This window comes from Ailuropoda melanoleuca, chromosome X (assembly GCF_002007445.2).
Source record: "Ailuropoda melanoleuca isolate Jingjing chromosome X, ASM200744v2, whole genome shotgun sequence".
Lineage (NCBI taxonomy): Eukaryota > Metazoa > Chordata > Mammalia > Carnivora > Ursidae > Ailuropoda > Ailuropoda melanoleuca.
The window spans coordinates 26,122,455-26,149,943 of NC_048238.1; the positions used below are offsets into that span (position 1 = coordinate 26,122,455).

At 40.1% G+C, this 27,489-nt stretch overlaps 1 protein-coding gene across 6 annotated transcripts in view; it reads right to left on the reverse strand.

Annotated features, from left to right (window-relative positions):
* TAB3 (TGF-beta activated kinase 1 (MAP3K7) binding protein 3) overlaps nt 1–27,489 on the reverse strand; it is an 87,723-nt gene that overhangs the window by 29,090 nt on the left and 31,144 nt on the right. For 5 of the 6 annotated variants that reach the window (XM_034648796.1, XM_034648792.1, XM_034648793.1 and 2 more), the window contains exons 3-4: nt 22,889–22,965; nt 22,537–22,651 (exon numbers count right to left, since the gene is read on the reverse strand). The gene's annotated coding sequence lies outside the window, so the exon portion shown is untranslated. Of the gene's footprint in view, nt 1–22,536; nt 22,652–22,888; nt 22,966–27,366; nt 27,439–27,489 lie in introns of all 6 variants that reach the window. The other variant, XM_034648795.1, reaches the window with a different exon arrangement.

A 27,489-nucleotide genomic window follows, 5' to 3' on the forward strand; every position in this document is an offset into this window, starting at 1 on the left:
CCAATCACTGGTTTAGAAACAAAAGAAGCCAAAAAAAAAAAAAAAAAAAAAAAAGACCTTNATGATAACACCACAGAGCATTACCTGTCCTGTCTGACATGCTACTTGCACTTTGAGGCCAAAAGGTTTGAATTTGAATTATGAGTAAAGGAAACCCAAAGTCTAAAGGAAATAACTTAGCAAACAAAAATGGAAATGTAGAATCCTTTGTTTTTAATGATGATGCTTTGCTGGAGGGGAGGTGGGTGGGGGGACGGGCCACTGAGTAATGGGGTGCTACGGAGGGCGCCTGTGGTGATGAGCACTGGTGTTGTACACAAGTGATGGATCACTAAATTCTACTCCTGAAGCCAATACTATACTGTATGTTAACTAACTTGAATTTAAATAAAATCTGGGAAGAAAAATTAATTAATTAAAAAGATGATGCTGCTGGCCCATCATTAGCCAGACCTAAACAGTGAGGCTTTCACCTATTTCTGATGCCACCGGCAGAAGTGCTAAGATGGCAGGATTTGAGGGTACAGTTTGAGTGCAGAAAATTAACATCCAATCTCACCGGCACTACTCAAGTTGAGCACCCACATATAAATAAGGCAACTAGTGAAATAATGAAATCATAAATTAACTGGCAGCATCAAGGATCAATGAACTGATACACATTTTAATACAGTTGACCTCTGAATGACATAGGGGTTACAGGCACCAACCCCAGTGCAGTCGAAAATCTGTATTTAAGTTTTGATTCTCCCAAAACTTAACTACTAACAGCCTACTGTTGACCTGACTGATAACATAAACAGTTGATTAATATGTATTTTGTATGTTAAATGATGTATTATATACTGTACTCTTAACAATAAACTAGAGAAAAAATAGTAAGAAAATCATAAGGAAGAAAAAACATTTATAGCACTGTACTGTATTTATTTTTAAAAATCTGCATGTAAGTGGGCCCACAGAGTTCCAACCTATGCTGTTCAAGGGTTCAACTGCACATATTTCCCATTTTTTTAAGGGAAAAACGTAGTGTACACCATACAATCTCATAATTTGTGCTGTGTTCACCATTAGATGGTCAAATGTTTTTAAGTCTGAGAAGTAAACACCTGCATCATCTTAAGAGGCATGGAAACCATAATTGTAAGCTACATGGTCTAAACCACACACATAAGGGTCACTGCACACCAAATCTTCTTTATCTTGCAAAAAAGCCTTGAAACTTTAAATCATAACATTACTTGGGGGCAATGTAGAGAACTACAATCAATATTTAAAAAATGTTCGGATGGGTCTAAGAAGGCAGCATAGGAAGGCTCTGAACTCATCCCCTCCCATGGACACACCACATTTACGCCTACATATAGATCAATTCCTCCCGAAGAACGGGGGGCTGACGGAACACCTTCTGCACAATACAAGGCTAGAGGGACCTCAATCAGAACAGCAAGAGAAAGAGATGCAGGGTAACAAGGGCAACCCCACCTTGACACCACAAACTACAATAGGGGAAGATATCGCTGACAGACGCACGTGCAGATTCACCTGCCCAGGGCACAGAAAATATGCTGCAACTTAAAGGGTAACTAGACTGTAAGTGAAGGAAAACCATTAACCCCAGAACATCCACCAAACTGTGGGGTAACTACTGGAAGTCTCCCTGGGGCCAGAGGTGCTGGTGAGTGCTACTGTTTACCTTCCCCCTCCCACCCTGATAGTCCACACAGATGCAGGGACCAGGTGTTCTAGACAGCCTGTTACTTCAGCTAGTCCTGGGCCCCAAGCACACACCAGCTCCAGCCATCCAAGCAGGGTAGTCCCAGTGGGGCGCACACCAGGACCCACCTAGCCTACATTCAATACAGCTCCAGTAATCTCACCAAGGGGGCTCAGTGCAAAGCCCCCTGAGAAACCTCCACGCATGCCAGGTTCTGCTTCAGTTTCCCATTAGGGTAGCCCCACTGCAGAGTGCCCCGGGACCCAGAGACCACACGGATTACAGCTCCAGGAAGCTAGCTACCCAAACGTGCGAGGAATACACAGTCTGCACAGGGGATGTGTCTACACAAGGCCACTCCTCTAAGACTGGGAGAGGCAGCTCTTTCACCTCATTCATAGAAACAAATACAGAAAATCAAATTTAAAAAAGGGGCAGACGAATACGCTACGAACAAAGTAAGACAAAATTTCAAGAAACTAAACCAAAATGAGATAAGCCATCTACCTGAAAAAGATTTCAAAGTAATGATCATAAAGTCACCCGCCAGACTTGAGAGAAGAGTAGATGAACGAAGAACTTCAACAAAAAGACACTATTTTTTTAACAAAACTCTGAGCTAAAGACTAAAAGAACTGAAATAAAAAACATACTAGAGGTAATTAACAAGAGATTAGAGGATGCAGAAGAACGGAGGAGCAATCCAGAAAACAGGGGAACCAAAACACGCATGCTGAGCGTCTAAAAGCGATTTTAAAAACTGAAGACAGTTAAGGGACCTCTGTGACGACATCAAGCAAATTAACATTCTTATAATACGGATCTCAGAAGGAGCGAAGATAGAAAGGGGCAGAAAACTTGTATGAAGAAATAAGAGCTGAACACTTCCCTAACCTTGGGAATGAAAGCGACATCCAGGTTCAAGAAGCAGAGAGCCCCAAATAAGATGAACCCAAAAAGGCCCATACCAAAACACGTACTAATTAAAAGGTCAAAGATTAAAGATAATGAGAAAATCTTACAAGCAGCAAGAGGAAACCAAACGGTTATGCACAACAAAAAAACCCATGAGGATATCAGCTGATTTTTCAGCAGAAACTCTGCAGGCCAAAAGAGAGTGGCAAGATGTACTCAAAGTGCTAAAAGGAAAAAACTGACAACCAACAATCCTTTGCACTACATGTAAAATCAAAGGAGAGACAGAGTTTCCCAGACAAACAAGTTAAAGGAGTTCATCACCACTGAACCAGCCTTACAAGAAATGCTAAAGGGACTCTTTAAGTGGAAAAGAAAAAGCCATGACAAGAGGTAAGAAAACAATGAAAGGAAAAAATTTCAAGAGTAAAGGCAAACATAATACATCAATCACTTACACTGCTAGTATGAAGGTTAAAAGGCAACAGCAGTAAAATCATTTTTATCTAAAAAATTAAGGGAGTCACAAAATAAAAAGATGTAAAACATACATAAAAGATGGATGGGAAAGTAAAAATGCAGTCCTCTTAGAATATGTTAGCACTTTAGCAATCATCAACTTAATACAGACTGCTATAAACTTAGGATGTTATATATGAATCTCAAGGTAATACAACACAAAAACATGTAAGAGATACACCAAAAAAAATAAAAAGAAAGGAATCCAAGCATAAAACTAAAAGTCACCAATTATGAGGGAAGAGAGCAAGAGAATAAAGAAACAGATAACCACAAAAGCTATCAGAAAAAATTAACAAAATGACAGTAAGTACATACCTATCAATAATTACTTTAAATGTGAATGGTCTAAATCTTCTGATCAAAAGCCACAGGGTGACTGAATGCATAAAAAAAAAAAAACCCAAGATCCATCTACAGGCTGCCTATAAGAGACTTAACTTCAGACAAAAAGACACATACAGACTAAAAATGAAGAGAAGGAAAAACATTCCATGCAAATGAAAGCAAAAAAAAAAAAAAAAAAAAAAAAAACCNAAAGCCTGGGTAGCAATACCTCCATCAGACAAAATAGACTTTAACCGCAGGGCGCCTGGGTGGCTCAGTCAGTTAAGTGTCTGCCTTTGGCTCAGGTCATGATCCCAGGGTCCTGGGATCAAGCCCCACATCGGGCTCCCTGCTCAGCAGTGAGTCCACTTCTGCCCTCTCCCTCTGCCCCTCTCCCCACCTCCGTGCTTGGGCTCGCTCTCCGGCACGCTCTCTCAGATAAATAAAATATTTAAAAAATAAAATAAAACAAAGACCGCAACAAAAGACAAAGGGCATTATGTAACGATAAAAGGATCAATGCAACAAGAGAATATTACAATTGTAAATACACACCCAACATTAGGGCACCTAAATATATAAAACAAATGTTAACAAACAAAAGGGGAGAAACAGAATAATACAGTAATTGTAAGACACTTTAACATTCCACTTACATCAATGGATAAATCACTGACACAGAAAATACATCAAGATGCACTGGCTTTGAATGACACATTAGACGAGATGGACCAAATATATACAGAATATCCCATCCCAAAAAAGGAGAAAACATAATTCATTTCAAGCGCACATGGAACATTCTCCAAGATAAATCACATGTTAGGCCACAAATCAAGTCTCAATTTAAGATTGAAATCATATCAAACATGCTGTCTAATGACAATGATATGGAACTAGACATCAGTAACCACAGCCAACAACAAAAACTGGAAAAATACCACCAGGCAGAAGCTAACAAATATGCTAATAACCAACCAATGTTGTCAACAAGGACATGAAAGAGGAAATTTAAAAATACCTGGAGACTAATGAAAATGAAAACACAACAGTTCAAAATCTTTGCAATACAACAGAAGCACTATTCTAAGAGGGAAGTTTATAGTGATACAGGCCCATCTCAAAAACCAAGAAAAAGCTCTATACCTGAAGGAACTAGAAAAAGTAAGAACAAAGCCCAGAGTTACTAGAAGGAAGATAAGAGTAAAAATCTGAGGGGCGCCTGGGTGGCACAGAGGTTAAGCGTCTGCCTTCGGCTCAGGGCGTGATCCCGGCGTTATGGGATCGAGCCCCACATCAGGCTCTTCTGCTATGAGCCTGCTTCTTCCTCTCCCACTCCCCCTGCTTGTGTTCCCACTCTCGCTGGCTGTCTCTCTGTCGAATAAATAAATAAAATCTTTAAAAAAAAAAAAAAGTAAAAATCTGAGTGGAAATAAAACGAGACAAACACAATAGAAAAGATCAGTGAACAGCTGGTTCTTTGAAAAGATAAAAAAGATAAAAACCCTGGCAGACGTTTAGACAGGCTCATCAAGAAAAAAAGAAGACTCAAATAAATAAGAATCAAAAATTAAAGAGGAAGGGGGACCTAGGTGGCTCAGTCAGTTAAGTATCCGAGTCTTGATTTCGGCTCAGGTCATGATCTCAGGATTATGAGATCAAGCACACACTAGGCATGGAGCCTATTTAAGATTCTCTCTCCCTTCCCCTCTGCCCATCCACCCACCTCTCCTTGTGTGCTCTCTCGAAAGAAAGAAAGAAAGAAAGAAAGAAAGAAAGAAAGAAAGAAAGAAAAGAAAAATGGAAGAGGAGAAGTAACAACTGATGCCACAAAAATACAAAGGATTATAAGAGACTACTACGAAAAATATATGTGCCAAAACATTGGGCATCGTAAAAAAGATGGGTAAATTCCTAGAAATACACAATCTTCCAAGACTGGATCAGGAAGAATAGAGTATTTGAACAGAGTGATTAGTTCTAGTAATGAAACTGAATTTATAATTTAAAAAAACTACCCCCCTCGAAAAAAGTCCAGGGCCATATGGCTACACAAGTAAATTCTACCAAACATTTAAAGAGTTAACACCTAACTTTCTCAAAGTATTCAAAAAAATAGAAGGAAAACTTCCACATTCATTCTATAAGACAAGCATTACCCCGATATCAAAACTAGATAAAGACACTACAATAAAAGGAAATTACAGGGGTGCGTGGATGGCTCACTTGGTTAAGAATCCGACTCTTGATTTCAACTCAGGTCACAATCTCAGGTTCGTGACATCGAGCCCCACATCAGGTTCCACATGGAGTCCACTTAAGATTCTCTCCCTCTCTCTCTGCCACCTCTGCTCGCACAATCTCTTTAAAAAAAAATTTAAAAATGACAGTGTCCCTGATAAACAAAGATACAAAACTCACCCACAAAATATGAGCAAACCAAATTCTATACACTGAAAAAGTCATTCACCACAATCAAGTGGGGTTTATTCCAAGGATGTGAGGATGGTTCAATATCTAAAAATCAATGAACATGATACACCACACTAACAAAAGGATAAAAAGTACATGATCATCTCAACAGATGGAGGAAAAAAAAATCTGACATGCATCTATAATAAAAAAAGTCTCAACAAAGTGGGTTCAGAAGAAAGGTAACTCAACATAATATAGGCCATAGATGAAAAACAGTACATTCAGTGCAGAATAAGAGAGTTTTTCCCATAAGATCAGGAACAAGATAAGGATGTCCACTCTCAACATAGTACTGAAGTCCTAGGCACAGCAATCAGACAATAGAAATAAAAGGCATCCAAAGTGGTGAGGAAGAAATGAAACTGTCACTATTCACAGATGACATGACACTATATAGAAAAAAACTCAAAGATGCCACCAAAAAACTATTAGAATAAATGAATTCAGTAAAGTTACAGGATATAAAATATACATAAGTCTGTTGCATTTCTATACACTAACAACAAAGTGAGAAAATCCCATTTACAAGTGTATCAAAACAGAATAAAATATGTAGAAATAAACTTAACCAAGGAGATGAAAGACCTATACTCTGAAAACTGTAAGACACTGATGAAAGAAACTGAAGATGACACAAACAAATGGAAAGATACATCAGGCGCACGGAGTGGTATAATTAGTATCATTAAAATGTCCACACTACCCAAAGTAATCTACAGATTCAATGCAATCCCTATCAAAATACCCACAGCATTTTTCACAGAACTAGAACAAATAATCCCAAAATTTGTATGGAACCACAAAAGACCCCAAATAGCCAAAGCACTCTTGAGAAAGAAGAACAAAGCTGGAGATATCACAATCCCAGATTTCAAGCTATACTACAAAGGTACAGTAATAAAAACAGTATGGGAATGTAAAACAATAGACACATAAGATCAATGAAGCAGAACATAGAGCCCAGAAAGAAACCCAGGCTTACATGGTCAATTAATCTACAATAAAGGAAGCAAGCATATACAATGGGGGAAAAACAGTCTCTTCAATAAATGGTGCTAAAAAAAAAACAAACAAACAAACTGGAGAGCTACATGCCAAAGAATGAAACTGTGCCACTTTCTTACACCCTACACAAAAATAAACTCAAAGTGGATTAAAGACCTAAATGTGAGACCTGAAAGCATAAAAGTCCTAAAAGAAAACATAGGCAGTCAGTCGGCCTTAGTGACATTTTTCTTGATGTCTCTTTAGGAAAACAAAAGGAAAACTACGGGGACTACATCAAACTAAAAAGCTCTTATACAGCAAAAGATGCCATCAACAAACCAAAAAGACAACCTATCGAAGGGGAAAAGATATTTCCTATTGAAGGGGAGAAAATATATAAAGAATGCATACAACACCAAAAACAAAACAAAACACCAAACATTCTGAAGAAAACATGGGCAGAAGACCTGAAGAGGCATTTTTTCCAAAGAACACATCCAGATGGGCAACAGACACATGAGAAATCACTCAACATCACTCATCATCAGAAAAATGCAAATCAAAATCACAATGAATCAGCACTTCACTCTTGTCAAAATGTCTAATATCAAAAAGACAAAATTAAGTGTTGGCAAGGATGTGAAGAAAAAGAAACTCTCATGCACTAATGATGAGAATGTAAATTGGTGCAGCCGCTATAGAAAACAGTATGGAGGTTCCCCCAAAAATTAAAAAGAGAACTACCATACAATCCATGATTCCACTGCTGGGTATTTACCTGAAGAAAATGAAAACCCTAATTTGAAAAGATACATGCACTCCCATTTTTACTGCAGCATTATTTACAATAGCCAACTTATAGAAACACCCCAAGTGTTCAATGATAGCTGAATTGTAAAGAACATGTGGTATATATACACAATGGGGTATTACTCAGCCACAAAAAAATAACATCTTGTCATTCACAACAACATTAACCTCCAGGGTATTATGCTAAGTGAAATAAACCAATGATAGAAAGACCTATACTATATGATTTCAGTTACATGTGGAATCTAAAAAAACAAAACAAAAAAATGAACAAGCAAGCAAGAAAACAGAAACAGACTCATAAACACAGAGAACAAACTGGTGGTTGCCAGAGGGGAGGAGGGAATTGGCAAAATACATGAAGGGGATTAAGAGGTACCAACATCCAGTTATAAAATAAATAGGTCACAGGGATAAAAAGTACAACATAGGAAATATACAGTCAATAATATTGTAATAATGATGTATCGTGACAATGGTGGCTATGCTTATTGTAGTGAGCACTCCTAATGTATAGAATTGTTGAGTCACTCTGTTGCCTGTTGTACATCTCTAATATGACATTTTAAGTCTACTATCCTTGAATTAAATTTTTTTTAAAAAACTAATCTTTGAAAAACAAATGAAGAAATAAAAATGTTTAAGGAAAATACTGAATTACTTTTGCTGGTTTATAATTAAGTAGATACTTAAAAAACAATCATCATGTAATCTCAAACTTGATGTTGATTGTAGGCAGGGCATTTCATTTTGCATACAAACTGCTGGCTTTGACTGGGCATCTGGCTTGCTCTCCCCTTCCTTTCAAGCTAAGACTCTCAAGTTATGTACTCTCTTTTTGTCTACCAATGGCCACAAAGCCCATGCCTATGAGACTCTGCCTAACCACTGGTAAAAAGAGTTATTAGTGACTGTTTTAAAGACTTCCAGCCACCACACGAAAGCTGTCTAATGAAGAAAAATTAAAATGTGGGGGAATATGACTGGCATACATCTGGGCTTTCTGTCCACCCTGTACTCTTCTCCCTACAATTCATTCCTTAGTCTGCTTTAATCGGGCTCTTATCACTGTTCCACTGAAATACCACCATCTCTCTGCTGCTAAATCCAGAGGATATATTTTCTGGTCCCCATGCCCCCTTGATCTCTGAAGCATCTAACAATACTGATCGCTACTTCTCTTTTTAGCCTCTCTGACAACATACCAGCCGGTTTCTTCCCACCTCTTTTGTCCCATTAACGTCTGTCGGGTTTTTGCCCGAAGCTGCTTCCTCTTTTCATTCTACATCCTTTTAACCAGTGATCGTATCCACTAGTAGGCATTCACTAACATTTAAAGGCTGAGGATTCCCAAATTGGTATCTTGAACATCATGCTCTAAGACTCCAGACACATATAGCCACCTGCCTACTACAGAGCACCATCTGGATATGCCCAAAGATAACTGTCAAAATGTTTAAAAGGAAATCCTCACCACAACCCTTCCCCAAATGCTCTCTGTTCTCTCCATGAATGTTACCACTATTCACTCAGTAACAATACTAGAAAAGAGGGTGTGATCCCTGACTTCCCATTCGTGTACAACCAACTAGAGGGTGAAATGAAGTGGTCATGGTTTCCACCCCCATTCTGCTATTTGTTAGTGTCTAAGAAATATACTCAATTCTATGCCTTTGAAATTTCACCTATAAAATGGAAATAATAGTAGGGCTGCAGGAAAATTTAAACATCAAACGTTAGTAAGTCAAAAAGCATTAGTTACTATTATTTGGGGCATTTTTGAATATTGTTGTCATCAACATTATGGCTCCAACTTCCTGCTGCTCTCTCACCTCTCGTCTTGCCTTCCTCCCACATCACAGCCAGAGTATTTATGTTCTAAGAGGCAGATCTGATCATGTCTCCTCCGCTCCACATCCCAACAGAACAGAGCCAGGTGTGATCCTGTGGATGGCTGTCCAGTGCTACCTCCTCCTAGGGGCATGAGGCCATGGTCGTCCATCTGCCTGAGACGCTTTGCTCCCTCCCTCGCCACTGCTTCTCTAAGCCACATCGATCCTGTATACACTGCAGCTGACGGCAGGGCACTTCCTCTATGGAGTCTTCCGCGGAAAAATGCATTCCCTGAGTCCTACTGCCACGCCTCTCCTCCACCCAGGCTGTGCTGGAGGACCCTCCAGTGCTGTCACTGCAGGTGGTGCTTATCCTCAGAGGTGCACCAAACACACGACACTGAAGCCACCAGACTAGCTAAAGGTCTCATATAAACTGTAGCTCTACCTAGAACATGCTGCTATACCACAGAGCGGAGCAAGTACTCAAAAACGATGGGATCTTGTCCTAAGGACCTGGGAGCCAGCTTAAAGAGGCTCCCACTGGCCAAATCTGTGACAATTTGAGTACCAAAATAATTAAGGACGTAATGAATTACAGGCCTGTAGAAAACAGGAACCCACGAGTGGCTATCAGTATTAAACAAATACACATGTACATAAATGGAGAAGGGAAGACTTTTATTTATAGTAAAATCCAACTGGTAAACAAGCAAGGAGTGCCGAAGCCTGAGAAATCATCATTTCGCAGGTATCACAGTACACACTGCTTTAAGAAAAAATCGTCAATGGATGCTAAATCTAGAAGTAGATTTGGATGAATAGCATATATGAATGGTCTTCAGGTACCTCCCCAAAGAACTGCTTACTAGTTGCAAGGGGGGAAATTACACCATAGGTAAATCGAACGATACCATGATTACCTAATCAAAATTTACATCGGTGAGGGAAAGACAGATGATGTACACCTCCAGATGGGACACCCTGAGAAAATGTATTACTTTACAGTATTCCATTCAGGAATGCAGAACCTGAGGGGCGCCTGGGGGGCTCAGGCAGTTAAACACCCGCCTTCAGCTCAGGTCATGATCCCAGGGTCCTAGGATCGAGCCCCACGTCAGGCTCCCTGATCAGCTGGAAGCCTGCTTCTCCCTCTCCCTGCTGCTCCCCTTGCCTGTGCGCTCTCTCTCTCAAGTAAATAAATAAATAAATAAAATCTTAAAAAAAAAAAAAAAAAGGAACGCAGAACCTGAAACTTATGAGGAAGAAGACAAAGCCAAAATGATAAATGTTCTATTTAAAAAAAAAAAAAAAAGGAGGGTTGGTACAGGGTAAGAATGTCATCTTAAAAACGCCAATGTCAAAAATCTAAAATGTAGTTTTTATATTCTCACCTCAAGAAGCTGGAGCTGGAACAGAAGAACAGGCCTAACCCACGCACAAGAAGGCAGGTGATAGATTAGAGCAATGATCAATGAATTAGAAACCAGGAGCACAGTAGAGCAGATCAACAGAACTAGAAGCTGGTTCTTTGAAAGAACAAATAAGATCGATAAGCCACTGGCCAGACTTATTCAAAAGAATAGACAAAGGACCCAGATTAATAAAATTATGAATGAAAGGGGAGAGATCACAACCAACACCAATGAAATAGGAAGGATCATTAGAAACTTTTATCAACAGCTTTATGCCAATAAATTAAATAACCTGGAAAAAATGGATGCCTTCCTGGAAACCTATAAACTACCAAGACTGAAACAGGAGGAAACTGATTTTTTAAACAGACCAATTAATTATGAAGAGATTGAAGCAGTGATCAGAAACCTCCCCAAAAACAAGAGTCCAGGGCCTGACGGATTCCCCGGGGAATTCTACCAAACATTCAAAGAAGAAATAATACCTATTCTCCTGAAGCTGTTTCAAAAAATAGAAACAGAAGGAAAACTACCAAACTCATTCTATGAGGCCAATATTACCTTGATCCCCAAACCAGGCAAAGACCCCATCAAAAAGGAGAATTACAGACCGATTTCTCTAATGAATATGGATGCCAAAATCCTCAACAAGATCCTTGCTAATAGAATCCAACAGTACATTAAAAGGATTATCCATCATGACCAAGTGGGATTCATACCTGGGATGCAAGCATGGTTCAACACTCGCAAATCAATCAATGTGATACATCATATCAACAAGAAAAGACTCAAGAACCATATGATCCTCTCAATTGATGCAGAAAAAGCATTTGACAAAATACAGCATCCTTTCCTGATTAAAACCCTTCAGAGTGTAGGAATAGAGGGTACATTTCTCAATCTCATAAAAGCCATCTATGAAAAGCCTACTGCAAGCATTATTCTCAATGGGGAAAAGCTGGAAGCCTTTCCCTTAAGATCAGGAACACGACAAGGATGCCCACTCTCGCCACTATTGTTCAAAATAGTACTAGAAGTCCTTGCAACAGCAATCAGACAACGAAAAGAAATAAAAGGTATTCAAATCGGCAAAGAAGAAGTCAAACTCTCTCTCTTCACAGATGACATGATACTCTATATGGAAAACCCAAAAGAATCCACTCCCAAACTATTAGAAGTTATAGAACAATTCAGTAAGGTGGCAGGATACAAAATCAATGCCCAGAAATCAGTTGCATTTCTATACACGAATAACGAGACTGAAGAAAGAGAAATTAGGGAATCCATCCCATTTACAATAACACCAAAAACCATGCGTTACCTTGGAATTAACTTAACCAGAGACGTAAAGGACCTATATCCTAGAAACTATAGATCACTTTTGAAAGATATTGAGGAAGACATAAAAAGACAGAAAAACATTCCATGCTCATGGATCGGAAGAATTAACATAGTTAAAATGTCTATGCTACCCAGAGCAATCTACACTTTCAATGCTATCCCGATCAAAATACCGAGGACATTTTTCAAAGAGCTAGAACAAACAAGCCTAAAATTTGTGTGGAACCAGAAAAGACGCCAAATCGCCAAGGAAATGTTGAAAAGGAAAAACAAAGCTGGGGGTGTCACGTTGCCTGATTTCAAGCTATACTACAAAGCTGTGATCACCAAGACAGCATGGTACTGGCACAAAAACAGACACATCGACCAATGGAACAGAATAGAGAACCCAGAAATGGACCCTCGGCTCTTTGGGCAACTAATCTTTGATAAAGCAGGAAAAAACATCCGGTGGAAAAAAGACAGTCTCTTCAATAAATGGTGCTGGGAAAATTGGACAGCTACATGCAAAAGAATGAAACTTGACCACTCTCTCACACCATACACAAAAATAAACTCCAAATGGATGAAAGACCTCAATGTGAGACAGGAATCCATCAAAATTCTAGAGGAGAACATAGGCAACAACTTCTATGACATCGGCCAGAGCAACCTTTTTCACGACACATCTCCAAAGGCAAGAGAAATAAAAGATAAAATGAACTTATGGGACTTTATCAGGATAAAGAGCTTCTGCNCTGGCTCTCTGGTCAACTAATCTTTGACAAAGCAGGAAAAAACATCCAGTGGGAAAAAAGTCTCTTCAATAAATGCTGCTGGGAAAATTGGACAGCTACATGCAAAAGAATGAAACTTGACAACTCTCTCACACCATACACAAAGATAAACTCCAAATGGATGAAAGACCTCAATGTGAGACAGGAATCCATCAAAATTCTNACCAAATGGATGAAAGACCTCGATGTGAGACAGGAATTCACTGTAACCTCTTTGACATCGGCCACAGCAACTTCTTTCATGACACATCACCAAAGGAAAGAGAAGAAACAAAAAATGAACTTGTGGGACTTCATCAAGATAAGAAGTTTCTGCACAGCAAAGGAAACAGTCATCAAAACTAAGAGNAAACCCACAGAATGGGAGAAGATATTTCCAAATGAAACTACAGATAAAAGGCTGGTATCCAAGATCTATAAAGAACTTCTCAAACTCAATACACGAGAAACAAATAAACAAATCATAAAATGGGCAGAAGATATGAACAGACACTTTTCCAATGAAGACATACAAATGGCTAACAGACACATGAAAAAATGTTCAAAATCATTAGCCATCAGGGAAATTCAAATCAAAACCACACTGAGATACCACCTTACGCCAGTTAGAATGGCAAAGATAGACAAGGCAAGAAACAACAATTGTTGGAGAGGATGTGGAGAAAGGGGATCCCTCCTACATTGTTGGTGGGAATGCAAGTTGGTNAGTGGGAATCCAAGTTGGTACAGCCAATTTGGAAAACAGTGTGGCGGTCCCTCAAAAAGTTAAAAATAGAGCTACCCTATGACCCAGCAATTGCACTACTGGGTATTTACTTCAAAGATACAGACGTAGTGAAGAGAAGGGCCAAGTGCACCCCAATGTTCATAGCTGCATTGTCCACAATAGCCAAATCATGGAAGGAGCCGAGATGCCCTTCAACAGATGACTGGATTAAGAAGCTGTGGTCCATATATACAATGGAATATTACTCAGCTATCAGAAAGAACGAATTCTCAACATTTGCTGCAACATGGACGGCACTGGAGGAGATAATGCTAAGTGAAATAAGTCAAGCAGAGAAAGACAATTATCATATGATTTCTCTCATCTATGGAACATAAGAACTAGGAGGATCGGTAGGGGAAGAAAGGGATAAAGAAAAGGGGGGTAATCAGAAGGGGGAATGAAACATGAGAGACTATGGACTNACTCTGGGAAACAAACTGAGGGCTTCAGAGGGGAGGGGGTGGGGGATTGGGATAGGCCGGTGATGGGTATTAAGGAGGGCACATATTGCATGGTGCACTGGGTGTTACACGCAAACAATGAATCATGGAACATTACATCAAAAACTAATGTTGTACTGTATGGTGACTAACATAACATAATGAAAAAAAAATTTTTTTAATAATAATGAAGAGTCACTTTTACTATACCAAACCAATCTACCTAAATAAGATAAAAAAATATATATAGACGAACCCTGCCCCCTACCTCCTATACACACCCCCAATATTTCCAATAAAATATTGGGGGATGAGGGATCACCTACGTGAAACAATTGGTGAATGCTGAGGGAAAAGGAAAAATAGGTTAAAGCTACTCAAACTGTGAGTATGTTTTTCATTTTTTCACTCTTAAAATATCCCAAATCTGAAAAGCTAAAATATTCTACCAGATTAACAATCCAGGCTTAATTTAAAATGTACGTTATTTCAAAGTCCTTAGTGTTAACTTTAGTCCTTAGGGTCAACTGAAACCTGTTCAGGGCGCCTGGGTAGCTAAGTGGCCAACTCTGGGTTTCGGCTCAGGTCATGATCTCGTGGTCTTGAGATCGGGACCTGCACCGGGCTCTGTGCTCAAAGGATAGTCTGCTTCAAATTCTCTCTCCCTCTCCCTTCAGCTTGCTTGCTCGCTCTCTCAAATAAATAAATAAAATCTTTAAACGTGTTTGAATTACCCACCATTTTCATCAAAACAAACATTATCTGCCATTTTCACAGTAATGTGATCTGTAATTTGCCCTAGCCACAGGAGTCCTAACTAGATGAGTAACCCTGCCAAGTCACTGAAGGTCTAAGACAGCACTGTCTAATAAAAATGTAATGCAAGTCCTTTTAAATGTTCCAGTAGCCACATGAAGAAAAAAGCAACAGGTGAAATTTTAATATATTTTATATAATCTGATATATCGAAAACAGTAGTGTTTTAATATATGATCAACATAAAAATCACTGATGAGCCATTTTACATATTTCTCACCAACTAGGTCCTTGAAATCCAGTGTGCATTTTATACTAACAGCACATCACAATTCAGATTGGCCACATTTCAAGTCGTCAGCAGCCACCAGCAGTTAGCAGGGGCTACCTTACCGGACAGCACAGCTCTAAGGCTTTAGGATTTTCATTCAGCTAAAAGGCTAAGACCGACAACTCTTAGATTCTGTAATTCAATACCTCCTTTCAGGGTATACAACTGATTAGGCACAGGGCCAGGCACAGACAAGGTGTTCAAAGAATATTTGTTAGGTGAAATAGAAAAGAAAAATGGAATTCACTGAATTTAATGTTAAGAATGACCTTAGTCATGGGGCGCCTGGGTGGCACAGCGGTTAAGCGTCTGCCTTCAGCTCAGGGCGTGATCCTGGCATTGTGGGATCGAGCCCCGCATCAGGCTCCTCTGCTGTGGGCCTGTTTCTTCCTCTCCCACTCCCCCTGCTTGTGTTCCCTCTCTCGCTGGCTGTCTCTATCTCTGTCAAATAAATAAATAAAATCTTAAAAAAAAAAAAAAAAGAATGAACTTAGTCATCAAATCTGCTTTTATTTGCAGAAATGATGACAACTTTCCCACCAGGAAAGGGTACTTCAATACTTGAGGGACTAACCATATCCAGAACACTTGATAGCTATTTAACTGTTGTCAACAAAGAGCTTCTGAAGCACCCAAAAGCTTAACTCAAGCTTCCCTAGTGCTCCAAAGAACTGTTTCATTCATTTCTCAACCCTAATTTCAAGCCTTTAAAATATAAGGATAATGCAGTTGCCTTTTTACAAAAAAGAAGAAAAGGCGACAAGGTTAAACAAAAAGAAAGATGCCTTAGTTATCAAGCAAGAGCTTGGGTTCTGTCCAGTTCTGAGCTCTTAGGAGCTGCTCGCTCTCTGCCAGCTCTGTCCACCTTTAAAACCTCAGGTGCCACCAACGCCAAAGTCACCCTTAATTTCACCACTACTGCTATCAGATACCATTTACCGAAAAACTGCGCCCTGAAAGGTAGCTGTGATTATCTCTAGTTTACAAGTAAGAAAACAACCTCAAAGAATGGGCATATGGCAGAATCATGCCTCAAATCCAAGCCTGTCTTCTCCAAAGGCCGTGTTCTTTCCACTATGTCACTGGTAGGTATCAAGGACACTGCCAGTAGGGTGAGGAGGAATGCCCTTCTTTGGGAAAAAAAGAGAAGAAACCCCCGTCAGCTTATCATCCAAAAAGGGATTACAGGGGTAGGAGGTGAAGGGCTAAGAGGGGAGCAAAGAATCTTCGTATAAATAAGCTGTTTTAGGACATAAAAGAGGCAGAGCTAAAAGGAAAAAAAATGCCCTTTTCTTAAGAGTTACAAATACTTGCCTTTGAAAACACATACTAAAAAGCATCTTTAAAATCAAAGCCAACAACTTACATACCCACAAAGATGGCTACCATCTGAAAAGATGATTTTTTAAATTCTATTTGTTTATTTGACAGAGAGAGTACAAGCAGGGGGAGCAGCAGTCAGAGGAAGAGGGAGAAGCAGGCTCCCCACTGAGCAAGGAGCCCCATGCGGGGCTCGATCCCAGGACCCTGGGATCATGACCTGAGCTGAAGGCAGATGCTTAACCAACTGAGCCACCCAGGTGCTCCTGAAAAGATGATTAACAGAAGACCTACTTTTCACATCAAATATGAAAATGTCTTCTCTTTAAAGGATTATGTACATAATCTGAACACTCTGCCCTATACCAAACAGTTATTCACGTAAGCACTAACTGACATGGATAATCATTAAGTATTTCACAATACATAACACACTCAATTTCCTGATGATTAAAAAAATGTTAAAATTCTTCTTTAAAAAAAGCAATTTCCTTTCTGCTGAGAGGTTAAAACAGCAGATAGCTTACAAAGTATTCTAGCCAATAAGATGAGCCTGTTTCCCTAAAAAACGAAGTTTTAAAATAAAGTACTACACTACACTTTTGCATTTAATCCTACAGAATACAACTAAAATGAAACACTGCCCTATAGTATCTTATACTACTGATTTTGATATGATGCACATCGAAACACACCATCTATTCTTGTCCAGATATTATCAACGTACGCAACAACTATGCAAAATAGATATGGACTTTGCTTCTTAACATTTTAACAGGCTGCTACTTTTCATACAACTCTAACGTGACGAGTGATGATCTGAAAGCAACCAGAGGACTTGAACAGTATCTGCACTGCACTGGCGAGGCTAGGCTGTGACCTAACTCCTGGGATACCCTTGAAACACCCCCACTAAAGCACAGATGGTCACAGCTGTGGATTGTGGAGCTGTGCAGGCAGTAAGCCTAGATCAAAAAAAGAAGAAATACTAAAGGCATAAACCCCACGATCGTCATAGGATCCAAAGCCACATAAACCAAGAAGTTCTTCAGGGTGGAACCTTTGTTGTCTGTCACCTTTGCGGGCCACTCCCAATTTCTGAGGGCAGGATGGACAGTGGGGGGCCCAGATGCTACGCTTAGCAGTGGAATCACTCTGAGGCTTCTTCTAGCAGTGCAGCTACCCCACCCCCGTTCAGGAGTGCCAGCATCACAAGGCGCAGCGGGTTCCGTTCCTCAAAAAGCAGCTACTGGGGTTTCTCCCAACAGAATTCCTCCCCCCAAACAGACAGAAAGCTTCCCCAGAGCTCTGGTCTGATGCTGCCATTCTCCACACTCTAGAAAATGACCTCACACCTAGTGCTTTGTTTCCACAGCCTTTTCTGAGATCAGCAAATATGCAAGGTACTGCGGTTATGGGCCTGAGTGTTTACTTCTGCCACATTTTAGCTCACTTCCTAAAATAATTATAGCAGAGGTTACAAACCAATGGTCTGTAGGCCAAATCCAGCCCACTGATCTGCTTGGTTTGACCTCAATAGTGTTAAAGAAAAAAGTTGAGCCACACTTTTTTCTGAAGATTCTTTAAGTCATCTCTACACCCAAAGTGAGGCTCGAACTCACACAACCCGGAGATCAAGAGTCACGTGCTCCACTAACCCAGCCAGCCAGGTGGCCCAATCCACACTTTAGAATACACAAATTTTACATGACAATCTGGATACCCAACTTTTCTCTGAAAAAATCAGAAGCTGGAGCAACAGCAGGCAACTGGCTAAAACTGTGCCGTTTAGAAGGGCCACGTACTTTCCAGCTTGCCTACTTTCCACCCTCCCTAGGGCGTCCCAGACACAGAGGCCTGCAGTCGCCTCACTCACTGCATACCAGCGGGGTCTGTGGCACCTGCAATATGTTCCATAGAAGGTTTAAAGCCAGTACCGTATCCGTCTAGGCTAGTGCATCTCCACAGCAGGCTACTCACACGGTAATGTGGGTACAATAATTCTTCATCATGCAAGCCTGTCCCACACATCCCAAGGTGGTTTGCTTCCTGGCCCCTCCTCTAAAATGCCAGAAGCACCCCCAGGTGGCCCCTACAGAGACAACAGTATCTCAGGCTGACAGCCACTGCTAGCATCTTAAGTTTGGTGAGGTGAAAACTGCTGAGGTTTGAAGAAAAGTTAGCCTCGCCTTGAGAGGACTTTTAAGTAAAGGAATCATTCATTTTTCTGATTAGTCTGGCCCAGCCAATAACCGTTGAACAAAAATATGTATATGCATATAAACCTTTGGAGTTTTCACCCATTTTCTTGCTGCTTTGGAAGTTTTGGTTTTAGATGATATTTACTGAACCATATGTACATACCAGGCACTGGGCTAAGTGCTCTGTCTCATTTAATCTCCCTTACCCCACAGGAGAGGCAATAATATGATCCACATTTTACAAACGAGGAAATGTGAGACTCAGAGAGGGTAAATAATTTGCCTGTAGTCACAGAGCCAACGAGCAGCAAAGCTAGCAAACAAACATTTTTCTCCTATACCTCTGGCTACATGGTAAGACTCTGATGTTAAAGAGAGTTTAAATCAAAACCTGATTATAAAATAGAAGCGTTTTTTGTACTACATAGTAAATTCTTCGAGGTAAGCAGCAACAAGAAGTGGCCAGTAGTGGAGCAGAACAAATGATCTTTTACTGGTACAGGTAAGGGTTCCAATTTCAAGATTTTTCATGCATATATGTAAAGGTGCAACTAAATAACAAGGAAAGGATAGGAATACGATACTTGTTATTTCACCTAAATGAGCCAAGTAATTTCTAAGACAATCGTCCCACAGGATTTTGATTATAATGGAAACCATTCTGAAACAGTCACATATTCGTTACATCTATCTCATATTCTACTGTATTCTCAAAGGAGATACACTACAGATCAATAAAATATTTATATTAAAGGAATCAAAAGCATTTTCATGTTAAATATACTCCCCCAGAAACAAATAGAAGCATATTCAGTTTAAATTTAAAATGAGGGGCGCCTGGGTGGCACAGCGGTTAAGCGTCTGCCTTCGGCTCAGGGCGTGATCCCGGCGTTATGGGATCGAGCCCCACATCAGGCTCCTCTGCTATGAGCCTGCTTCTTCTCTTCCTCTCCCACTCCCCCTGCTTGTGTTCCCTCTCTCGCTGGCTGTCTCTATCTCTGTAGAATAAATAATAAAATCTTTAAAAAAATAAAAAAATAAATTTAAAATGAGGGGCGCCCGGGTGGCGTCTGCCTTTGGCTCAGGTCATGATCCTGGGGTCCTGGGATCGAGCCCCACATCGGGCTCCCTGCTCAGCAGGGAGCCTGCTTCTCCCTCTCCCTCTGCCCGCTGCTCCCCCTGCTTGTACTCTCTCTGTCAAATAAATAAATAAAGTCGTTTAAAAAAATAAAAATAAAAAAATAAATTTAAGATGAGCATCCGTCCTCCCAAGTATCTGCTTGACAGCTGCCATCTCTACAGAAACCATGATATGTGCCACTCCTGTCGCCCCACCCACCAACGTCCCCAACAAAAATAAAAATGAAGATACTTGGGATCGTCTCCCAATTCTGAGTATGGTAACAAAAAAGCTGGATATTATTTTTTTTATTTTTTAATCTTTAAATTTTATTTATTGGAGAGAAAGAGAGAGAGGGAGGGAGGGAGCCTTCAGGGGGAGGGGCAGACGTACAGCAACCTGAAGCTTCTCCCAATGCAGTGGGGAGCCCGATATGGGGCTCGATCCCACGACCTAGGAGATCACAACCTGAGCCAAGACCAAGAGTCAGTCACCCAACCGACTGAGCCACCCAGGTGCCCCAATTATTAGCTTTTAAGTCAGCTCTACACCCAACATAGGGCTCAAACTCATGACCCCAAGATCAGGAGCCACATCCTCCACTGAATGAACCAACCAGGTGCCCCAAAGAAGTAGGATATTAAAAAATAAAGCAAAATGACCTTATAGAGTAGTATATGAAAAAAGAAATGGGAAAGCCTTGATTCTGATTAGAAATACTTTGTTCATTTAGGGATACTGAATTGGTGGTAGGAAAAAATGGTATCTAGGTTAGAAAAATCAAAGGTTTCCTTTGTAAAGTGACTTTAAAAATATCTCAAGAACATTCTGGAAAAGGCAAAACTACAGAGACAGTAAAAAGATCAGTGGTTGCCAGGGGTTTGTGGGGGGGGCGGTTCACAGATGAAGCATAGGCAATTTTAAGGGTGGTGAAATTATTCTGTATAATACTCTAATAGTAGATACATGACATCATGCACTTATCAAAACCCATAGAACTTTATAACACAAAGAGTGAACCCTTTTTCTTTTTGACAAGGGGAGGAGCGAGGGAGAGAGAGGATCTTAAGAAAGCTCCACGCCCAGCCTGGAGCCTGACGCAGGGCTCAATCTCATGACCTGGAGATCATGACCTGAGCCGAAATCAAGAGTTAACAGACTGAGCCACCCAGGTGCTCCAAGAGTGAACCTTGAAGTATGCAAATTTAAGATCATTTAGTAGGTCAGGGGATCCCAGGAAGGAATACACACCATACGATATAATCTAACTGTATTAACAAATGTATGAAACAATGTCATTCCAGAGGGTGGGGGGAAAAGGTGCTGACCTACATAACTTTGAAAATGAGTGGCATCTGTAAGACTAAAGTAAAGGTAAAAGAAAATGAACATAAGCACTGTATTCTAGTTGATAAAGTCGTTTCTCATGGGGGTAGAAGTTAACAAAACTGACATACATCTATATATTATATGTATACTAGGAGTGAACAATTAAGTACATGGATGGTGAATGGTGAGAGCCAGATTTCTCACTGTTGGGAAAGATTACAGACAAGCAAGGGGAGAAGGCTAGAATGATCCATGTGGTAATGCATTAGGTTGGAGACATCAGTAAAAACTCATGTTTAGCTTAATATTGATATAAATATATAAAAACATACAGAGAAACATTTATAGACATGCGTAAATATACAGATAGCATGTACATGGGATTTCAGGTAACAGAGCCTAGAAACACCACCACCCCAAAGTAGCAATGAGCCTATCTAGTACGCAGATCTTGATTTCTAATAGCATTAGCATTCTCTAATAAAAGGAACTAGGGGTTTGTGGAGAAATGGCTGATTATAGAACTAAAACAGGGCATACACAGTTAAGTCTGGAGTATCTTACAATGCTCAAAACTGAGGAAGTGCTCAAAAGGAACCCCACCCCCATGATGATGGGTCAACCAAAAGAGTTCATCAATGGCCAAGGCTAGAAAAATTTAAGCAACAAAATAAATATAGTAGTAACGGATTATGACCCAAAGTATAAAATAATTATCCATGAACCCATAATGATACAAAGAAATGACTAAATAAATAAGCAAATGGGGGAGAAGAGACAAACTCCCATTCAGAAAAATTCCAATGATTTATGTAGAACACCCTAAAGGAGATGGAGCATAATTTCCCATTCCTTAAGTGGTGACTACACAGTGCCTTCATTCCAAACAACACAGTACAAAAGAGAATTAAAAAAAAGAAAAGTAACATTAGAATGGAGAATGGAGAAAGCGGACATAAACCTTCTCAGCAAAGTAACCAAAGCCAACATAAACAGTGATAAATCATGTTGACAGTAGGTACTCCCGACGTGATGTGGCAAAAATACAGGAATGGCACTTTACCTCTGTGGTCTTCCTCCCCAAAACCCAGAACACCAGTCTAACAATGAGAAAAACATCAGACAAATCCTGACTGAGGGACATTCTACAAAATACCTGATCAGTTCTCCTCACAACTGACAAGGTCATCAAACCAATGAAAGTCTGAGAAATTGTCACAGCAAGAGCAGCCTAAGGAAACATGACAACTAAACGTCATCCCGGTGGGATCCTGAAACAGAAAAAATACAGTAGTTAAAAAGGAAATATGAGTGAACTTCGGGCTTTAGTTAATAACAGGGTTTCAATATTGGTTCATTAACTGTAACAAACATACCACGCCAAGGTCATCTATTAACAATAGAAGAAACTGGGTGCTTGCCATATAGGAACTCTCTGTATTATCCTCTCAATTTTTCTGTAAAATTAAAACTGTAAAAAACAATCTATTTAATTTAAAAAAATTTACCTCCAGATGATTTATGATCTCTGGCACAGGAGTCTTATTCACATCTCCAGCTCTAAAAGCACCTTCTTTTCAGTAGTCTAGAAATGTGACAAAATGAGGAGTTAGTTATCCTTTTGCTAATTCAGTATGGAAACATGATAAAACTCAGACTTCTAGTGCTTTTAAGTAACAGCACACAGGATGCTAGACCACACTTTTAGGGCAGGTGGTTCTTTCCCAAGTACCATCACAAGCTGAATCATCATCTTTCAGGTCATAGATATTTTCTACAGTAATTAAATTCTACATTATCCCAAGAAGAGAGCAGCAGCCCAGAAAAATAAAAAAATAACCCACCATTTTTCTTAAGGCTTTGGTAGCACACCTGGTTGTGATGTAGCATCCTGAGCCCCACATCTATTTATAGAAGAAGGATGAAGCCCAGGCCCCACAAGCATGCAGGAAACTTTAAATTGTATGGCCAAAATAATAAGCATCTTTTTAAAAAATGCTGACTATAATATAACCCATTTCTGTTCCACGAAGAGTTTATATAAAGAACAGTAACCTCACTGGCTTAATTTGACAGATGAGCATTCTCTCTCCCCATCACTCAGAAATTCCGACAGTCCCCTCTTACACACAGTTTCGCCTCCTGCAATTTCAGTTACCCATGGTCAGCTGTAGTCCGGAAGCAGAAGAGCCACCTTCCAACATATCATCAGGTCAATAGCAGCCTAACACTGTGTCACAATGCCTATGCCATTTACCTCCCTGTAGATCGTGTAGGCATGTTATCACCTCACATTATCATAAGAGGGTGAGTACAGTAAAATAAGCTATTTTAAGAGACCACATTCATATAACTTTCATTACAGTACACTGTCATAAATGTTCTATTATTATTAATCTCTTCCTGTCCCTACTTTACAAACTTATCACAGGTTTCTATATACAGAAAAAAACATAGTATATATAGGGTTTGGTACTATCTGCAGTTTGGGGGATCTACTGGGTGTCTTCGAACATATTCCCTGTGGATAAAGGGGGAACTACCATATCTTCACTTCAGTAAGCCTAATAATCCAATGTTAACTTTATCATCTGGGGGCAAAGAACGCCTTGTATCAGAGGGACCACAGACACAAGGTCTCTAATTAATCTCCTGAACGAACCTCATTTTATAACCACAGGAGAGTTAACATACCCTGTTTATACTGTATATTTTCAGCACTTTACCATATTTTTTCTTATTTTTTTAATTTCTCAAGTACACAAAAAATGAGCAAAAGTCCGGCACCTACACAAATGCTGTTTTCTACCATGTGTAATAGCTTTTTCAAATCTCTGATATGACAATGCAAAATCCACCCCACATTCATGTTAACTTTCTCCAGTGACCTAAATCACCACAGCTTTCTCGCCTTCCTAAACGCCCAAAATGTCATGCGTTTATTACCACTATGAGCACTTGAAATAACGTTTTTTAACTTTTTATTCTCTTCTAGGTATTATCACTGTAAATCTTGAAAAAACCAACAGTGCCTTGTGCACACTAAATACTTAGTATAAATGACAAAATATAGGATTTTACATTAATTGGAAATCAAGGTGCTTCAAGGTCTTTTTTTTTTTCCCCCTAAACAAAAGGGTCTTTATTTGTAAAAAGCCAGAGGGGCTCCTCAGGCGACAGGACAGGCAGGCCGGCTTCTCAGGAGTCAGGGACATGTGGACAGATGTGCTTGAGTAGGGGGAGGGGGTGCCCTCTGAATCACCCTGGGCTGCCTTGGGGACAGGCAGCACTAGCTCAAAGACAAGGTAAACTTCAAAGGCCTCAACCTCCAGCAATTCTGGAACAGGGTCCTCCTTGGTCAGCACTGGGGTTCATCAGTGCTGCCTGCAGTAATGCTCCCAGGATTGCTCTCTTTAGCCCAGCCATGGGGGCGAAGCATCCTCTGGGACCCCTTCTGGTGGTCTGGCAGGTGACAAAGGGCAGGTGGGCTGGCAAATGCCCCCAGGGCTGAGCTCGGTGCCCTTTTGCAGGAAGCCTTCCAAATGGAAACTGACTATGGTTCTCATGGAGATCCAGCAGGATGAGAAGGCCACCGCACCCCTGGGGACCGGTGCCCCTACCCTGCCACTGTAGGCCTAAGGCTTTCTCTGCGCCCCCACCTGCCCTCGTTCTTTCTCCTGGGGGTCCACCACTAGCACTCACCTGAAGATATGAAGGGAAGTGTCACCCACAATCACTCAGCACTTCTCCCCATCTCCAGACCTTCTCGATGGTTGCATCACTTTCTTGATATCATCCCTACTCAGTCTACATGGTCCAGCCAGCCATGCTGGCAAGCCCAAGGTCGAAGCTGCGGCTGGGCTGCCTCCCATCCAGCGGCCTCAGGCTCGGCACCAGACCTGGGTGCCGCTCTCTTGGCCTGACGGCCCTCCCTCCAAGGTCTTTATTAGGCCAATTCTTTTTTTTTTTTAAGATTTAATTTATTTATTTGACAGAGAGAGACAGCCAGCGAGAGAGGGAACACATCAGAGGGAGTGGGAGAGGAAGAAGCAGGCTCCCAGGGGAGGAGCCTGATGTGAGGATCAATCCTGGAATGTCGGGATCACGCCATGAGCTGAAGGCAGACACTTAACGACTGAGCCACCCAGGCGCCCCTATTAGGCCAATTCTTAAATGGCATTATTTAAAAAGAAAGACAGGACAACTGACTGGTAACACATTCTAGAAGCAGATCATTTCCACATTTTATTAAAGATTACTTAGAACAGTGTTTTTCAAATGCTAAGTTGTGGCCTATTAGAATTGTGTAATAAATTTATTGGATGGTGATAAGTATTTAAGAAAAAAAAAGAAATGTTATAGAAAGTATCAGAGTGCTTTATACATAGTAATGGTAAACAGTGATTAAAAAAACTGGTTTGAGGTGTGGATATGTATTAAATCATGATTAAAATATGGGGTTTTCTGGGGTTTTTTTTTTTTTTTTACTGTGGGTTGCTATGAGAAATACTGACTTAGAATATGGTGAGGTTATGTAAGAAAGAATATTTACTACCTTCCCATTTTACTTTTATCGGAATAGATGGCAGTTTTCTAATTAACCAAATGGAGTTATTTGAGAAACATCTGGATATAAAAGCTGACACAACTCTTTATGTTATGAATTTTGTGTGACTGTCTTTCTCAAATGTAGGCTCAATGTGTTCTGTGTGGCTCCCTCACATACTACCGGAGGTTCCTACCTTCTAAAACAATTTTTTTTTTTTTTAAGTAATCAGTTTCCTAAACTCAGAAATTCAAGATCACAAACCGTGGGAATTTCCTGCTAGGAAGGTATGATGAACAAAAAGATCATTTATAATCATTTATTTAACAATGACAAACCTGACAACCCTCCCAAATCCCCTGCTCATTCATTTAACAAAATCTGAGCACACAGCTTAGAGGTACAGAAGACCCATGCCCTCAAAGAAATACACTGACAGTTACAGTAGAGTGGGGTTAAGTCCTAAAATCAGTTGTCAGATGCAGAAACAATTAAAGTAAGACAAGGAAAAAGAGCATGAAGGAAAGCTTCATCAAAGAAATGACGTTTAAGCTAGGTTGCAAAGAACAGGATTTTTTGAAATTAAAACAAAGTTGGAAGGAACTCTACACATCATGTAACCAAGTGGCTCCCAAATGGGGATGATTTTACCCAAAAAGGCACATTTAGAAATGTCTGGAGACAATTTCAGTTGTCATACTGGAGAGGGATGCTACTGGCATTTGGTAGGCTGAGGCCAAGGACACTGCTCAACACCCTAAAGACACAGGACATCCCCTGACAACAAAGAATTATCTGGCCTCAAATGTCATTAGTGCCAAGGTTGAGAAACCCTGAATCCAACCTCAGTACAATCCCCCTGTTTTACAAAAGAAGGTAACTGAAGGCCACAGGGATTTTAAAAACTTGCTAAAAAAGCTAAGTTTATAAAACTGGCCTCATAACATCTTGTCCAGTGTTTAATTCACAACACACACCTACACATGTCATTATGCTAGGAAACCGATGTTTCAAAAGAGTGGGAACATTTGCATAAGGTGGAAAAACAAACTAGATAGAAATCAAAGGTGATAGTATTATACAGTCTTTCTTGGAACAGATCTATCAATGGCTCAGAGCAAGAACGATGCTACAGTACCATTTAAAAAATTATACCCGTATTTGTTTATAATACTAGATGTATCATCTACGCAACTTGGTTATTGAACATGGACCTGTAAGAAAATTACAATAAAAACCAGGAAGTTGGAAGATCAGCATATGCACACACCACACTCAGTTATTCCTGAGGGCAGGTCTTTGAAGCTCTACCAGCTCCAGCCAAAACCAGGAACCTGGGTGGGATTTGCCCCTTTAGTTCAAAATCAAATGCTAAGTTACCCTTCCATTGGCTGGTGAGGTTTCTAATAAAAAAAAAAAAAAAATGAAATGTACAAAGACCTTCTTAGGATCCTGAATAAGGGCCTGGACATCTGAAGTTAACTGGACATCTTTCATTTTTTCATCCTTGCTCTTCAATGCACAACAGGGATGGAAGTGAGGGGATAAGATAAACATGTTAAC